The following is a 19,951-nucleotide window of genomic DNA, read 5'->3' as shown; positions in this document are numbered from 1 at the left end:
AGGGATATTTGTGTTGATCAGCAAGTCAAGATATACGACATCAGATAGGCTTGTCAAAGAGTCTTGTCATCAAAGATTTTATCATGCATGATAAGTCTTGTATGTTTTCCAAAAGGAATAAATGTGTTATTCAGAATCTATAAATACTGTAACAGAACATAATGGTGAGTATACAGAGTTTACCAAATGAGATAAAAACTTACAGAACTAATATTATTTACTTTATGATGCCAATATAAGTTTGTCCAAGTAAACCTATGACAATAAAAGTTATTTAACGTCGTCTCTGCGTTCATTGACCGCAACGGACACAATACGAGATTGTCATGCGCTGGCGCAGAGCATGCGCAGACTCAGGAAAGGCTAATTGGCCAAGCCAAGCGAAGCGGCGACGTTGGTACCCGTGTTATGTTAATCGGGAACCACTTGATCTCGCTAATTGGCAGTTGGTACCACTGCGTCCTGCCGACCGTTCTTCTCCCGCGTCTAATTTGTCCGGTCAGGGCTGCCACCTTGACGTGAAGAAATCATTAGTGGCTTCGGCTCACTCACGCGACCAACAAAGGCGCCGCCTGAGCTGTTTTTTAGTTGTGGTGTTTTTTGCGAACGTCGGAATCGGTTTTGTGTGTTTATTGAGACCGAACGCTCGTTTTATATTCCTTCAGCATAAGGAATTTTTCTTTCTGGAGTTAACAAAAAATGCTCTGATGGAATTCCTGTACCTTGCTAAAATATGTTTGTTAAACAGTGTATCAAATGACTCAGTAGTCTCTAGATCCAGAATAATTTGCATTCTTGGCAAGTAGTGATTTTCTCCACGTAAGTTAGCTGTTTATTATTGAACATTAAAACTACAGGAAATTTTAACTAAACAAATTATGGCTTGATAGTGTCGAGGTATAACTTCTAAGTTTTGCATCCTACTTAAGCTGATCCAGTTTTCATAAACTTTCACCAATCAGTGATCGTAAGACGTTTCCATAATATCTTTAGTTCAGTGTATTCTAGGGGTGGTGAACGTCCAGGAAGTTCTGAATGTCACAACTTTAAGTGTTGACGGTCGGGATGGCGTATTTTCGGAACATCTTGACCACTCCGTGTAGCATAATAAGCATGTAAAGTGGATTTCAAAAGATGAAGTAAGCCTTGCGAATAAAGTTCGAAACTGGTCAGTAAAAAAACTGCAGGTTCATTGTTTGGGGTATCATATAAGATAAGGTGGACGTTGTTTTCAACCCCTTGTTTTTATGTGGATAATATTATGAGATCCATTACCAGAGATTTTGGCTTTGGAATTGAGAAGCAAACAGATAAAACTCTTTGAATTTTACGGACTAAGTTTTATTAGTGGAGTCGCTATACGATCGTCAAGCAAATCTGGTTGGGTAGGTGAAACAAGTGAGTTCAGCACAAGAGTTTACCTCTTGTTCGACTGCATTAATTGTTTGTCTCTTATCTTGAGGGTAGGTGTTTTTATTCTAGATATTTACCTATCGGGACGTCTTTAACATTGCCGGTGATTTCAGATCGAGTCAGGTTAGAAGAAAGTGAATGGGTACATTCTCTTACATCTTAAAAGGCAAAACAACAACTCATTTGAAAACCCATTAATGCTTGACAATTATTTTACTAGCACCTTCGAATTTGTTTTCATAACAAGTTTGTGTAGTTGTGATCGCTTGATTGCTCTGTTCAACCTTCAGTTCGCTAATGGCTTCTGCTGCAGGGCCATGCTGGCAATTCACAGGCACTCCACCATGGGATGTGAAAGAGAGCCTTATATCCTAAGAATGACACTTAATAATACTTTTCCCTCTGACCTTAAACATAACATTCATAACTTGCCTTTAAATGTGAATTAAAAACGTTTTTCTGGAAAGAATGCCATTTACAATAAAAGATCTCTTCTCATAACAACTTAATATAATATATCTTTTGTCAATATGTTTTATTGCTTTATAATTTTATTTATTCTAACAAGCACTGCTTTAGTAAACAATTTTACTTGTACGTAACGTTCTTGCATTACTTTGCCTAACTTATTTATAAATATACTTGTATTAATTGTAAATTATGTATTGAACGAATAAAAGCTTTGATGCTTTGAAGGCATGAACGGGTGACCAGGTGTTTTCTCCTTGGCTTCCACATTTTCTGCTTTGATGATTCGCAGATTACGAAACATTGTATTACAAGTTGTTATATTCTTTCGTTACAGCAGCTTTCCCCAAAGTGTGTCGAAAAGCGATTTACTTAAGAAAGGAATGCCTTTATATAGAGAATCGTTATTTACGAATTGTCTATAGGAGAATTGATGGGCCAGAAAGCTTCAGGTTTCACTCTCTCGGAGGATTGCTATGTCAACAGCGCATTTCCCCTAAGATGTCAGCAGCACATTCAGTCGGGATTATGTGTAATTGGTCCCTATTCAAGTCGGCTAGCTTCCAAGACTATTTATTTACAAGGAAAATGCAGCATTTAAATATCCAGCGTGTCGGCTGTCATGTATCGAAGATTGGAGCTTGTACTACAGAATGCATACATTCAGAAAGCTTGGTGGTCTTGTTAGGCTACGACCTCATCAACAGGTGTGTAATTCTCAATCTGACTGTGTTTGGCAGTGAAAGGGTTCTTGTTCTCTTCATTCTGAATTCTCAGGAATAAGTTTGACTTTAAAACAAGTCTATCTTATTATTGAGATAATGGAAGGAGTTTTCTCATTCAGGCTTCCTCTACACAGTGACGACGGTACTAACATTATATTTTCGTACGATGATATTGTGCGGATCCACGCTGCCGCAATTCCTGACAGCCAATTACGTCGCGTCTAAGGATTTTCTCATGCAGGCTTCCTCTACACAGTGACGACGGTACTAACATTATATTTTCGTACGATGATATTGTGCGGATCCGCGCTGCCGCAATTCCTGACAGCCAATTACGTCGCGTCTTGGCGTGGAATCTGGATACCACGACTCGAATTCTCCGATACAGCCTCGCAAACTAGTATGCGTTAGTAATTAATTAGTATGTGGAATTAAACGATCAGCAAGAGATTCGCGCCAGATAATAAATCATCCTTCCCACGTGTTAGAAGATGGGAAAGAGGCAATTGTGGGTCTCACTGAAATTCTCCATTCATTTTTTCCAACAGTTTTCTACTTTATTTATGTTTATGTAAATTCTGCTATAAAAATGCTTCAACGAAGTAGTAATTAAGTCCAAAAAGTACTTTATAACATCACATAAAGGTGTGCAGAGTTTAGATTTTGTAGTGGGAGCCGGTACTACGAGATTAACAGGATGTCTCCAGACTTTTTATTAACCCTGTATAATAGTTTGCTGGAATGCGAATTATAAGATCTAAAATAGAACTTCCATAGAATATATAAAAGCAGTAATTGGAGAATACACAATTTTCACCGTTGTGATAAAAAAGGGGACTTCAGGAAAATGTGTTGCTTTTGCATAATTCTGTATTCTTTTATTTGTTTCCATTTGTTTGCAGTTTTTCATTTTAAAAGTATTGGTAAAATCCATTGTTTAACATTAAATCCTATTGTTCAATATTTGTACAAATTACCGTTGGTGGATGTGTAGACCCCAACGATATAACAGTACCCCAAACAAATAAATCAGTCACCATTGGGTACGGAGTAAGCGCACATACATATACGCTATATTTTAATACATATACAGAGTGTTCCAAAATGTTCTAGCCTAACTTAGACAAGTGCTAGAAATAAACAAAAAATATTTCGTGACTAAATGCAACACCTTGCTATTGGACTATGCCGGCAAGCAAATGAATTTTTTTAATTTTCAACACGTATACACTTACAATAAAAACTCAAGAGCATGTGTATGCGTCTTTTTCATATATTTATAAGAAGATGTCCTATAATATTTTACGACCAATAAATAACGGCGAAAAGTTCGTATGTGTAAAATTTAACTTGGTTTCACTACATCCGGCTCTGAACCAATATTATGGAAATGAAGAAGATGTCACGGCGCGCTGGTAAGAAATACTGACATTGAAGTCGTGAGAGCGTTGTGTAACAAGACGAGATGATACGGGCGCCACCAGGACCCGAGGGGGCATGAGGGCATGTGGAAAATTATTATCGTGTAAATGAGACAACTGGTGAAGTAGGTTGACGGTTAGATGGTGATGAAGTTTTGAGCCTGTAATAAATATTCTAGCGCTTATTGGTGTGGAAATGAAGCAATCAGTGGAACCGGTTGGTCTATTGGAGGTAAACGTGGGTCGGTTTTATATGTTATATAGAATCAACTATGTATTTTATTACTTATGCTTAAAGTATAGTCGAATAGTCAAGCATTTAAATAACCGGCTCGAATAATTCAATTTTTAGGTGGTAAAACAATACTAGGACTCGATACCGTATTTGTCGAGTACAGTCGATGCTTATAAACACTACGAGGTTTGTTAAATTATAATAATTCATTGAATTTGTTCAATTTAGACTAATTCATGTGATTTTTCTTGCCTATTATTACCAGTATCATCATTATACCTGGGCAACAAAGCGGTATTGAATCGATGTTTAAAGTCGATACAAGAGAACCGATGAGCACCGATGGTAAAGTAATAATTGATCGATACATGGTATTGAATACTACGTAATATCATTACGCCCCTTTGAAACAGAATCGAATCTAAGCAGTAAAAAGACTGGTACTGAAAAGGAACGATCCGAATAAAATTCATTTAAACGTTTTTCCTTGTCAATTGTCCAATTTTCAAGTCCTATTGGTAACTCAGTAGCCAGTGTATGATTGGAGTTTAAAATCTTACAGGATTTGAGATAAATCAACCTATCCTTTGTTAAATACTCGGAGTACGATATGTACAAAGTGTTTATGAAATGTGGATCAAAACTGTGAAAAATGGTTACGTAGATTTTATAAGACAGAGAAGTATGTTCTACCTCCTCGTCATGAAGTACAGGCCTGTCCCTATTTACAATCTTAAGATGAATATCATGAACTTACTTAGCATTTATTACTTCTATCGTTTAGTAATACCTGATATGAACGCAACGGCCAATGAAATTCATGTCATGCTTTAATGTTTATTTTATAACAATTCCTTTCTCGTCAGACTTGTACGTATAGCCTTAGTAAATACTTTCTCGGCTACATATAAAAAAGGAACATTTTCAGATAAAAGTGTATATTGTAATCTGCACTCTTACGCTCCACCATCTATTTCAAGAGCTGGCTAACGTTACTTTCCTTGCACTTAAGTAAAGGTATTTGACAGCTACCAATCAAACCGTTAAGCGCCTAATCCAATTTCATAAAGACGATAAACAAATTTGTTAGAGTTGTGGTTTTTAGTGTATCATGAAAAATAAATACCATTCCTACCTGAAGATTTAACACTCATTGCAATTTAATCTGAAAACGCCACTTCTATTAAGTTTTTAATTAATGATTTTGAAAAGTAACAGTAGACTACTACGGGCAATTGCCACTTATTATTTTACCTTGGAACTCTCCAAGTAAAATCACTCATCGTGAACCGTTACTTAACCTTTACTCAGTAAACTGAACTCATAAGGTTGTGACTGTTCGCCTACAACTCTATAGGTGGGAAATGATCACATCTCGTAGGTGAGAACTGAGACGACCTGGCTGAGTGTATTTTATTGAGAACGTGAGATCCGTCAAAGGAGAGAACAGTGAAGTACGAAAGTCGACCGTAAAACGGCCTGTCTCAGCTATAAAGGTGGCTAAGTGCCGTTTACAACTGGACGTCCAGAACTCGTGTTTTGTCGATAATCGCCAAGCTCACTCCAACGTTCTCTGGCGCGTTGTTCCATATCGTCTTGGCTCGTTCCAACTAGACGTCCAGAATTCGTGTTTTGTCGATAATCGCCAAGCTCACTCCAACGTTCTCTGGCGCGTTGTTCCATATCGTCTTGGCTCGTTCCAACTAGACGTCCAGAACTTATGTTTTGTTTATAATCGCCAAGGTCACTCCAACGTTCTCTGGCGCGTTGTTCCATATCGTCTTGGCTCGTTCCAACTGGACGTCCAGAACTTCGTGTTTTGTCGATAATCGCCAAGCTCACTCCAACGTTCTCTGGCGCGTTGTTCCGTATCGTCTTGGCTCGTTCCAACTGGACGTCCAGAACTCGTGTTTTTCGATAATCGCCAAGCTCACTTCAACATTCTCTGGCACGTTGTTCCATATCGTCTTGGCTCGTTCCAACTAGACGTCCAGAACTTTTGTTTTGTTTATAATCTCCAAGGTCACTCCAACGTTCTCTGCAGCGTTGTTCCGTATCGTCTTGGCTCGTTCCAACTGGACGTCCAGAACTCGTGTTTTTCGATAATCGCCAAGCTCACTTCAACATTCTCTGGCACGTTGTTCCATAACGTCTTGGCTCGTTCAACGGAATTTCATTTTATCTAAGCTTATAATAAATAAAGCTACACATTGTCCATTTGGAGAAGTTGATTGGTGGATTAGTAAACCCATTTGTTCTTGCACTCACGGTAGACTGTTCATCCGATGTATTGCCACAAATATGTGGAACATAATGCACAGTTAATACGTATGTCATAGAATATTTTATTCCTGCCTAATTTATCATTGAGATTTAATTTAACATAAGTGAGTCCAAACACGTGAATCGTATTTTAACATGGTTTATTCGTTTCTTTATTGTACAAAATGTAAAACTTATGTTATAATGGTTGTTTGTAACCAACTGGTTTGTTTTATTTAACAAAATAGCCGAATAAATAGGAAATAATCAATACTACTGGAACTTCTTAGAGCTTCTGCGTATACATGTAGATGGTATTACTTACGGGAATTACTTCGAAAATACGACTGTCACTGTTTTGTTTATGTCATTATTAAAAGTTCACAGAAATGATTAATGGAATCACGTGACTTCCTTTAGGACGTTAAACTCTTAATAGACGAAATATAGGCTGCTTTAGGCCATGCGCCTAATATTTCTTTGCTTTGATAATGCTTTTAATCGTCAAATAACTCAGTGACCATCGACCACTCTTTGCTACTGCATCATTGTTGGATTATACCAAAGAAACTTTGTGTACAATCACCTCCTAGATGATGGTAGATGAACCCTGATCCCTTATCAGAGGTCAAAGATAGCGGCGCGACGTCTGAGAGAGCATGAATGGGTATCAAGTCGAGGTCAAGCGGTCAACTGATGCCTCTTATCACAGAAGGGCATTGTGTCGTCTGCGTGGTAGTCCACGTGGTCGTGAATGGCCATGGACCCATCATAGGCTGACCCTCTTTTTAACATTCAATTGAGGAGCCTTAAAAAGTAAAAGGGCAACATTACGTAGTAAGAAAATAGTTAGATTGGGATATCATATGAAATACTAGAAGAATACATTACAGTAAACATCAACCTCTCTTATAGTTAAGGATTGGACACAATTTTAGAAGCGAGATAGCAAGACTTTGTAAAACCGAATTACGCCATAGATTTGTGTGTGTCTGAGGTTTGGGAGCATGTGGATTAAATCAACAACTATTATTGTATATACAAAGGATCTTATTAACATAAGGTGGACATTTAATTTTTTTTCAAATCACTCAGTTTTATTTGTCAACAATTTTTGTTTGGTTTCGTCACAGTTATTAGTTTTTATGCTGCGATAATGGTAATGCATTAGACAGTGATCTTTAAGTTCATAAAAGGTTAAGATTAACTGAAAACGTCAATAATGGTGTATTTAATGACATTAAGAGACAATTCATCTTTGTAATTTACAATGTTGTAATTCATAATAGATTAAGCTGCGTTGTGACTTTCTTATCAATGAATTATGTTCCATTAATAAAACAATAAATACATATTGGTTATCTTCTAACATAATACTGTCAGTCGTATGTATTGATTTCAGATTCACGATTTTATCCCAACTTGGATTAGGTCGTAAGACTACCAACGTGTTAATGTGTTGACACTTCATTACAGCGCAAGTGTTCCATGACCAACACAACTTTCCAATAGCTCAAAAACTTTGTTAATGTAGATTTAATCTGATCCAAATCTAAGAGATCGCCTATTACTTTAATCGGCTCATTATGCCTGCCTTGTATCCTACAGGGATCGGTTTTATCTGCGCGCGGGGACCAATTAAAAATGTTGTAATATGTTAACGGAGACTCGTACACACGCACACGCGCGATTTAATTACGGGAGTAATGCCTGAGCCGCGGCGCGCCACCATTTGCATCACCACAGGAGCGTAGAGAATGTTATTAAAAATGGTGAAGATTCTCGGGAAGCGATTAGACGGAAATGAGAACCGGTTTTTCACCAGCTCATTAAAAACATGACGGCGACTTGTTCCGAGGAGCGAGGAATCAACCTGTTCGTGTTACCCTTTAGAATTTGGGGAACTGAAGATCGCAGAGATGATTAAAGCAGGTACTTTACAAAGAAATACAGATGTACAATTTATGTCCAAAGTTCTACTTATTTTTCAAGCTCTGTTTTTACTACATTTAAAAACTCTTCTGCAATGAAGGTTTTTAAGGACTAATACAGGTCTCGAATTTAAATTTACCAATTTTTCGTGTTTATAAGGAAAAATGAAAATTCAAAGATGATAAAAATTATATATGACCAAAATTAAAACTGCTTGAATATTTGTCAAAACAGTGCTGAAATGCTTGGCTTGTGAGAAGTAATTTTTTTCTAAAAGAACTAAAAGTTAGTCAGTAGACTTTTTGACATTGTGTAGTTGTAATTTTCCGATTTCCTTGACTTTCAGTCCAGTCTGTACTTAAAAACAGTTTTTAGCCGTGTTTAGAGATATAGTAAAACATGATGATGTAAAAGTTACTCAGTTTGACAGAACCTTTAGTTTAATGTATAGCACGGCATACCATTTCATTACAATTACTTTAGTTAATTCGAATTTTGACTTTTAAAAATTTGGAGTAGGAGGTTGTACTCAAAAATATTAATAATCCTGCCTCGCGAGGTATCATTCAAAAGGTATTTTTATGTAGAGTAATAAATTAACCCGGATCTTATGATAACAACAACCTTGATTTTGGGGATGGGGAGAACAGAAAACATCTGTGATTTGGGACACTGTATATATTCCTATCAGTTACAAGTTTGCCAGTAGTCATTAAGATCACCCTCCGTTGTTTCATTAGTGAACTTGTACGCCAATTGTTATTCAAAATGAACTAGCCTAAGTTCAAGGTGTTCTTTCAACAGAAGCTTGAGGCCCCCATAGTGAGGGGAGTGAAGAGTGTACGGTACGGTGGTGTGCTTGCCTACGTAGGGCTAATGCTATTGTAATGCTAAATAAGGAGTCAAGCACCTACAGCTGAACCTATGTTTTCTTTCATTGGGCTGTACTCCGCCCTTCCAGTTAATACACCGGACAAAACCGTCAGGATGTGGGAAGTCTGAATAGTCGAAATTATACACGTATATGCTTCCTTATCCCGAAAAGATTTAGGTACTTTTTCTTTTATATTTGGCAATAGTTGACTTGGAAATGGAGTATAGGCCCTAATATTGTATGTTTGAACACATGTGAATTTTAGATCAACGAAATTACTTTAGAGGTAGCCGGAATCAAGATTTAGAATCCAGTAGATAATATAGAGAAGATGGTATGTTTTGTTTAAGCAGAGAACAAGGGCTTGTATTATTGGTCTCTGGTTTCAGTCAAATGTAAAGTCTAACCCTGGAAGGTTTATTCAATCTATTTGTCGCCCATCCAAATTTTGAACTAAATGTTTGAGATTGTGTGTTTAATTTGCAATTTCATATCATAGACTTCATGCATAACAGAATATAATATGTTTCATATCCTCCACGAATCGAGACGCCAATATCGACCAACAGTTTGTGACTTTGTAGGAAGGTCCAGGATTCAAATTTCACTTTCCTCTACAATTACGGAATTTTATTTTGTAGTGCAATTTATTATTCCAAAATAATGTGTTTGTTAAGTATACTAGAGTAAAAATTGTAAAATTTGGCTCCGATATGTCCTGGGAAAACTAAACAATGGTTAAAGTCACTTCATTCCAAAGTTAAATCCTGAATTCTTCCTTGGTAACGACATTTGGATAAACGCCCTCCAAAGTCATCATTTTGAATACTTGACTTGAAAAGCGAAGATTACAAGTTTCTTACAATAGGCATTGATTCATGTTCTAATATTTAGATTGCCATTAACTGTCTGTATTATCTGTTTTATATACATATGTAGCCTATAAGTGAAATGTAGGTACAGTAGTGTGTTTTTGGAACTTATCAGCCATAAATTAGCTCCCTGCGTGTAAATACTAAGGGGGTTATGCTAGTTTCTTTTCAACAACAGGTTATTTCTCAAAGTAAAATTTAATTTAATATTATATACTAGTGCAATATAAAGTTTATTTCAGATTTACCTTAAAATAATAACACGTTAAGAGTTTCTATCGCTTTTGAGTACTTTTTATGCTGCATCGTATTTCAGGTTATACTCACATCTGAAACTAATTCATGGGTAGCACCGATAAACTCAGACCGCTTGACCAACACCTGCAAGATAACAAGGCTTCCTAGGTACAATATGACGTCATCACATAATAGCTTGTCGATGGCAAACGCAGTGTACAGATCAAATCACTAATAAATAATAATGTACATGAGTTTACATATAAGTTGCTGAATAAAGCCAGTTGCCATATTAAGATGGCAGATCAATATCTCTTTTTTGTGCTTAAACAATATTACTTTCAAATTTTTAGTTTTCTTACTTTGAAATTTCGTCACCAACGAATGTGAAAGTGAAGGTCTACTGTATATTCAGAACATATTAAATTACGCTATTGTACATAATAATATCTTATTAATAATTTACTTATTTTCATATTACAGATACCAAGAAGATATATTATAAAATTAACGTTATTTCGAAATTACATTATAACATCCTAATTTTTAAATTTAGCCAGGAACTATATTGCGTACGGGTAATAATTTAGTCATATTCATAATGAAAAGGCATGAAAAACTATGCGTATAAGGTAAATTAATACGCTGCAGCATTATCGTGGAGCGCTAAAGGGCAGCTGGCCGAATCGTGTCTAGGGGCGGTGCTATAGGAAATTTCCGCCTCTTCAGATGTCTACTCTATTCTTAATTTATTAATGTAACAATGCATTTATTATGCATTCTAAATTTCTGATAATCATTCTACGTCTTGAGTATCCTTTATAGGAATACTAAAGGAGTGGCTTTAAAACTTCTAAATGCAAAAATATAAAATATAATTTACTTTGTCGCCTAGATAAAGCAAAATATCGTAGTTATTTAGAAAGTAACGACTGTCGTTTAAATAATGGGAGGCTTTCTAGATTAGTCTTCGTCATTACAACATTCACTATCAATGTGTAAAACAAGATATATTGAAACGATCTGTGTATTCCCTGAGAATAAGTTAAACATATGTTATGAAAACGTAAGTACGTTATTCCCCAAGTTAGGTTCCCGATTTATATTCCTGAAAATTTAGGTTATTCTTTCGGTATTTTACAACCATAATTGTATACCTGTTACAAATAACAAAACAAATACATAGTTTTTCCTCAATAACATACCAAACTGTGTTGTTTTTCTATGATTTTGGTAGTTAAATTAAATGCCCAGAATGTAATACCAATACCTTATTTAATCTTAAACATTATCATCCACGTGACTTGAAGTTTGTTATTATGCATTTTAAGGTACCGTAATCTAGATTTTTACGGTCATAAACAATATTATAAGTTACAACTTGTATGTACTAATTTAGTGATAGTTTTCAAATAATTCATTCATTTATTATGGTTTCTCAAGTTAATGCGTCCTGTACTGTATGAATGGTATTTTTCTATACTCTATACCATAGATAAAAACGTATTTCTATAAAGGAGTACTATGTATTTATGTAATATATCTGCTGAAAAATAGGTGTTATTATGAAGGAGGCGGTCGACTGAACCGGACGACTGATGCTCAAAAGTTGCAATCTGCGTTAGTAAAGGTTAGGTTATGTTCGTGACATCACAACAGTAGCGGATGTCGGAAGCCGCACATCGCCGCCGGAAGCGGTTGAGTTTCGCGCGCTTGATACCCCCCTTCCCCTCACCATACACTCCCCCCGGCGTTCTTGGCCTAGCTGTCACTGGAGGTGGTTTGGGGAGGGAGTAGGGTGATTTGGAAGCCATAAAACTTGGCAAGTTGGCGTGTAAAGTGCAAGGGTTACTTTGACTTTGTCAGTTATCTTCTCTCACAAATTTTGTGTAATAAAACCAGTAACTTTGATCGAACGTAGTGTTATGAATTCTAAAATTAACTAATAAAAAGGAACATTTTATATATGGAAATAAAGAGAGGCCTATAATACAAAGCCAATTTTAGCAATATTATAACTGGTTGTGAAGGTTAGTGCCTCAAGAATTTTGGGATTCTTCCAGTATTTAATATTTTAAATCATGGAAATCGATTATAGATAAGTGGGGTCATTTCTAGTGTGTCCCCGCATTTTCTATTTTAATTTCTATAAGTTAGATTACGTTACTAGAGCTACAAATGTAATTTCTAAAGGTAATTGAGGTTAGGTTAAGCTAGGTTTTTGACAATAATTAGTTCGTAGGGCAGTAGTCCAGGTACTACTTCTAGTATAAACTCGTTTTATCTTATCAGTGATAAACGCGCGACGCTTATCTTTTGCCTGTAATGAAACCTGCGTTAGTTCTGTCTGAGTTTTGTGTGTGTAAGCAGTCATGTTTTTTCTTGTTCAATAAAGCGTGGTGAGTTGATCTGGCTTGGACTTTGCAAGCTCAAGTTATTTTTTTTTTCTAAAAGAGCAACTGCGCAGCGGGCAAGCATCGTGTGATCTGAGTTTTGAATAGGCAAGCTAGGGTCTTTTGGCGCTCGGTACAATTTTAAAACTCTTCTCAAATCATTTACTGCCTCTATTAATACCGATAAGACTCACGTTCTGTAATAATGAATGGAAAAAAAAACAGTTGGTGGCTATAGAAATTAAAATAGAGAATGCGGGGACATATTAGAAAAGACCCAATAAGTGTATAAGTGTTTACTACCAGATGGGAGCGAAATATTTATAATCGTTCATGGGAGATATTATATAAGGGATAAAATTATCTCTCACTAATATACATATTAATTGTGAAGGAAACACAATTTTCAACTGCTTTGTAGTAATGAAACCTATGAAATGGGCAATTGAAAAATGAAGTATTTATGCCTACTGTTTTCTGTCCGAGGTTTACTGTGAAGATTAATCTATTATCATATAATTTGAATTTCGCAATGAAAGAGGTGGCCGAGCGAGATGAACAGAACTTAGCAATATATATTTGTGGAATATATTTTGTTAAATATTTGTACCAATGGACCACCATACTTATTCAGAAATTACCGTATTCCGTATAATCTTGAACAGCAAATACTGTGACATCTACCAATATTGGAACTTGTCACTTCTTACTATACACATACATTTTAATTCTTAGTCCCGATCAACATTGCACATTTAACATCACGAGCTTGGTAAATTTAATTACTTACTACACTAGGTAAAATTAAAATATTCCTAGGTACACTGTGACGGCCTTGGTGAGGAGAGAACATAGATCATAACCGTACAGCTATTGCACCACTAGACAAACAAAGACAGTGAACAAACAGCAGAAATAAACGTGTGACGCAAGTTAAATCAAACAACGGTTTCTAAACAGTAAAGTGAACAAACAGACGCCATTGGAAAGGAATGACACGATGTGAGGGTGAAATCAGCAGCGAAGTGTCTAGCCTGAAGACAGCCAATTCGTTCAAACTGAAATAGACTCAAAGTCGACCTTACCCTACGAGTAATTCTTTGTCAAGGACTTATCTACCTGACTTTCTAAAGGGTTCCCTTTACGGCTGGGATCCCTAAAGGTCAAATACATCCTTTCAACTCCTTTTCATCAACTGGAAAGAACGTCAAATGTGCTCATATAAGCAAGGGCGTATCCAGGTGAGAGTTATTTGGGACAAATCCCTCCGATATTCTGTTTGACCTTTTGAGTATTTTCAATCAGACACGACTAAAATCGTTAAAAGCTTATGAAAATATTGTGTACACACATATCTGGACGTATTCATAACAGTTTTTATTATTTTTTTCTAAATTTATAATTGTACATGTACGCTCTTAAAACTCCAAAATTATCTCCCCCTCCCCCCAGAAATAGATTTTTGGGTACACCACAGCAAATAAATGACAGACCGAGCTGTATTTTTTTATTGGCTCTCACTAAAGAACCAACAGCACACCCATAAACGAATACAATTTCTGGAGTTAGGCGTTAGTTTTTAACATTTAAATAGCTTTGCAATAATAATATATACTTTACCATTCGAAACATATCTGAAATTCGTATTACTAACATCATAATCTGGTGGATTGGTAAATTTGGAAATGCAAAGAACACTCATATTAAGGCTATTTTGGCTAACTTTTATTAAACCGAAGATAAAACTTAATCCTTGCATGCATTGATAAATATGAAATATTGCTTTAACAATGAATTTATCGTCGATTCGAAAATGAATTCCTAACTATATTAAAGAATATGAAGGGGCCTAATTTGAGGAATATTCATCAGTTATTCTGTTTTGTAGATATTTACACTTAAAGATATTATTCTTCTCCTCGCTTTGAAATTGACTTAGGCCCTAAACCTTCCGACTCCACTTTGGGTATCTCTGTTGTCCACTATTAACGATTTTGTTACCAAATAAATAAAAAGGCGTAAAAAAGTAGACTATGTTATCTTGTTAAAAGGAGAAACCAGAGACAATCAATCCGTCATATAATTTCCGATCCTATAAACACGATTTGGTGCTTCAATTAAACGTATTCGATTCCTCGAATTTTCAAACGTATAGGATATGTGAGCCAACAAATCAAGTTGCTGCTGCTTCAACCATAAATCACCGGTGTCAGTGTCAGTGTCAGTTACGTTAACAATTTTTGTTGCCGAACGACGTGCTGTCACGTAACGCTGACGTACTGTTGTTGAGGTTATGTTTGCTCCGCTAATCTCGCACTCCCAGTTTTAGTGGTGCTTGGCGAGAGTTCTCCTTCTGCTGTCTTTGTCAACAACTGCGTCACTCACACATTCCACCGGTCACGGATGACACCCCCCACCACCTCTACTAATGTGTCTACAGCCTCTATCTCTGTCCAGCTCACGGTGTTTGCTCGATCTGTTTGGTGATAAACATTTACATTAGTACCTAACGGTCTAGAAGAAACGACCAAATAATTTCTTCTGGCGCTTTGGTGTTTGTCGTCGAGGCAATATTTGAATAGTCAGTTTGTATTTTAATTTATATAAGTAATAGCACGAATTGATTCTTTGTTTGAAGTTTATTTTTGACGATGGAGGGATTGTGAAAGAAAAAGGATTTTTCCGGACATTGCCATCGTTCAGTGACAAAAAATCAGTAACACTACGTTTTGAGATCTGCGATCTGATCTCTTCTTCAGGTAAATAACTAACCTAACACATAATTACAAACTAGATGAAAATAAACAAATCATACCAGTCAGGAATCACAACCATCGTGTTGTGTGACAACTTCACTAACTTTAAAACATGCACTTAATTAAATAGATCTCGAAACGTAGTGTTACTGATCTTTTTTCACTGAACGATGACAAATGTCCGGAAAAATCCTGTTTCCTTCACGAATAGATTGGTGCTCAGACTGGCACAAACCTTGCCGGTTGATGCACTTATTGCAATCAATTCGTGCCCCGAAGTTACGTCCATTGTATTTTATGTCAAAGATAGAAAAATTCTATTCTAAATATGTTAATTTTTCAAAACTAAAATATGGAATTTATAAATAACAGGTATTGCTTTAATCAACCATCCTTCAATGGTATTGTACTTATTTTTCGTACGTTTGAAAGTAAAGCTTACAGACACTGTTTACTTGACTCAATTGATAGGTGTTTCTCAAAGGTTTAAATGAGTCACAACTGTGCCTAAATTCAAATATACACTTTCTTCAACATCACTTGTATTATTAAAGTAAATACAATGGAAAATTGTGAAGTTTCCTTTTTTATTTTCTATTTAAGCCTTATTTAAAACTGTTAAAAACCAAGTCGCATGAAACTGATCAAGTGATTGACAATGATGCCAGAACGTGTGTTCTAGAATGTTGGGAACAAACAGTAAGCAACACGAGATGCATCCATCCAAGACAAAGCCATGAAAACGCAAGGACTGGACTCCATTGTATTCCCGGACAACTCTACTGTACTATGACGTTCTTCCCGAGTTTGCCAAATGTTCATAAATCGAACAGACTGCTTTCATTACAAGAAACCTTTTTCACCACTAATATGTCAACAGTAAAAACAGTGTAGAATCTTTAGGAGTGAGATAGACGGTAAGAAAGAGGCAGAGAGTGAGAGATGTATATATGCACAAAGAAGGCATCCAGCGAAGCGTCAAAATTTACGATAATTTGTTGTCGGTGACGTTTGGGTTGGCACGACTGAGGCGGCGAGGCGGCAACGCCAACTCCAGCTGTTGAGACTGGACCCTCGACCCTCTCGCCCCTTGCAAACACTATGGACTGTCAACAAACAGAACTAATTAATCAATTAGACGCTCGTCCAAACCAGGAAGGGTTCTCGGTTGGTTTGGACAGCCGACTCAAATGAACAACAATAGTGTTTCTTTTTATTTTCTTCCAAAAAGGCACTGACCGCGCTACTGTCAACAATAAACACTTCCGAAAGAGCGCCAAACAGTAGGAAATAAAGAATCGGTGTTTATGTTTATATTTCGTTCTATCAAAGTTTTACAAATATATTTAAGTAAATTACAATATATTCATTGCGATGTATTTTTCGTTGCAACACACTGAACGATAATCGTTGCATGTCACTTAAAGGGTTGGGGTTTCGAATAATATTTAGGGCATTATACAATTTTTCAAAATAATGAATAGCACATGTTTTCTAAGAAATAACTGCTTAATAACCCACAAAGATTTGCCCCTTTTCGTGCTAGACCTTGAATTCATTTCCACACCCCCACCCGAGCGGACAGTTCTGGAAAGGCATGGCTCAGACGTTCTTTATTAAAAAGTTGATTTTATATGAATGCGTTTGAGGTGTTATTTTAGTAATTAGGGAAATTAGTAAAATTATTCTTCAATTTAGAAAAAAAAAACTATTATATGTTCTACTTGACCCAAGGCAAATAGCCTACAGCCTTAATAAAGAGTGATTAAATATCACGATCTATATTGCGATTCAAAAGGACGATTGTTAGGGCAGGGCTTTATGAAGTGAGGTAAAGAATTAAATATTTTTGGTCCCAAATATTGTAATTGGATAGTATCGCCGTCTTCAATCACACACCTCACTCTCCGTTGCTCAAAATACATATAGTTAAACAAATTGGGAGTACCTAACAGAATTTACAATGCTCAGTTTGTTACTAATGAGCAATTGCAACGTGCCATACCGGCCGTGTGACGTGTGTCCGCACCCTTATCGTCTTATAATATGCTTCGTGAGATCGAGAATGCAGACAGATTTTGACCAGTTCTCTCGGATATAATAAATGGTATATCATGTGTGTTGCCTATAAGAGCTTTGATAATTTTAAAGAACATAATTTTAAAGAATTCCATCGTAAATTATATCTGGTGCCATGTCGACAACATATATTATTTCATACGGCAGACATCAAGACATGGACCAATTATTAAAGCCTTATTATGAATTTTTTAGTGTTTCCAATGAAAATTACTCTAATAACTAGTCTGCTGGACGCAATCGGTACAGCCATAAATAAATCGCCTAATGAATAATAATCAATTATCAGTCGTAAGTTATATAAAATGTAATCATTCACTTTTCAACGACAAGAAAATTGTCGCCAGTAACAGGCTGATATTAATTTGACTATTAGCTGACGCCAAAATCGCATGTTCCAATCGGCGGCCATAATTGATGCAGTGGTGCCAACTGCCGACAGAGACTGGAGGGAGTGTAGTGGCGGCCCTGCACACAATTGGAATACTAACCGGCACTTCATTATGCATGCCTCGTTGTAAAGCGCATTACCTGTTACATTTTGTATCTCTGTTTGTGGGCTACATTAATAACTGATTGTTCGATTGTCGAGCGATTCCATTTCACTTCCAATTTTTCAAGCGCGACTTACCCGATAATGGGGTCGTTTTCCGTTTCCAATCTAATTCAATTGGATAATACAGTGAAAACATTGTTGCTGCTATCTATTATGTGGGTTTTATTGGTTTCATTATGTTCTTTTTGATTTATAGATTTAGATCAACAACGCAATATTTACGGATTTGGTTTTTGTATTGAAAAAAAGTAACAACAATTCTACAAACAATTGGTTTGAAATTGATAAAGTAAAAAGCCCTATCTATAAAAATAAATTTTTGCATGTAAAACATTTCAAATTATTTGAGATACAAAAAAGACAAACGAGTACCTATATTCCTTGACGTTTGGGTTAGGAAAGGAGAGTCCTGGATACTTAATGTCATTGATGATTTTGATTCATATCACAAACGCTTCCTCTTGTGACCATTCAAACCTTGACAGAACAGTCTTGAGGGGGAGGGGGGGAGCTCAGTGGCCTTCTTGGGTACTTGAGTTGCTAGATGGATTTTGACCTCATAAACAATGAACCCCTTGTTAATGAATTTTGGGCTTGTGTATGAATCTCTCCCAAAATGATGTTGCTTACTAAAGACCCCTAGGTATTCTATCCCATGCCTTCCAAATTCTCTCCCAAAAAAATTATTTGTTATTCCAAGAAAATTAAAGTGGCTTGGTCTTTATAGTAGATATTACGATAGTGCAGCAATATCTGATGTACAAAACTCTCAGCTTTCACTTGAACTGTACTTCCCCCCTCTTCAACTGTGTTATATATATTTTCATTACCATTTTGTTGTAAGAAGCTGTGTTCTTTTACTATTCTATTAGATTCTTTGATTCTGATGCATACATAAGTTACTCCAATAAGATTAAGAAATAGTTTTTTAATTGGCAAGTATTTTGTGGTTAGACGAACAACACAAGCTGGACCATTACTTTAAATACAGAGTAAACTTTGTTGTTCATCACTTATTGTACTTTCATTAGGCTGTAATACTACTATAATACTACGCAGTCTTATTGGCTGTAAGGACCAAATTATTCAGTATTGCCAATCATACGAGTACAAGTGGTAACCATAAAACCTTCCTTGTTTTCCTGTTCAAATCTTCATTGCACACTTTTCCTCTTCCGACATTGAATCTTCTACGCGTTTTGTCCATTTGTAGGAAGTTTTGTAATCAATCTACAAGTACCGGTAGAATCCTCCCGTCACATAGATTAGAAACATTTCCCATTGAAATACTTTACACTATTGTAAAGTATTTCAAGTATTTGAAAGAAGTATTGGCAGTAGTCAAAAAACATGAAACACGATTATAGAATACTACGAATTGTAGCCTATTGTAGTTATTTAATGCTTTATAAATAAAAATAACGCAGTTTTATTGACATACATTTCAACTAGTTTCTAAATCTACAAGACAGTTTTAACAGCACTTAAAAGTACTTTGAATAAGTTCGTTTTGGTTTTATTTCTCAAGATACCGTTTTTCATCCAACAACGTCTTTCTCCTCGCTTACTTGTAATATAGAACTAAATTAGGAACCAAATGGATGGATTTCTGTAGTAATAATTCTAATATGCTGAATATGCATCTCAATTGTTTCATTGTATATGCTCGTACTTGTATGTTCCGAGCATCACGCAACTATGTACCAAATAAACTATTATATTAAACAA

The sequence above is a fragment of the Homalodisca vitripennis genome, chromosome 2, assembly GCF_021130785.1.
Source record: "Homalodisca vitripennis isolate AUS2020 chromosome 2, UT_GWSS_2.1, whole genome shotgun sequence".
NCBI lineage: Eukaryota > Metazoa > Arthropoda > Insecta > Hemiptera > Cicadellidae > Homalodisca > Homalodisca vitripennis.
Note: the sequence above shows the minus strand (reverse complement) of the source record.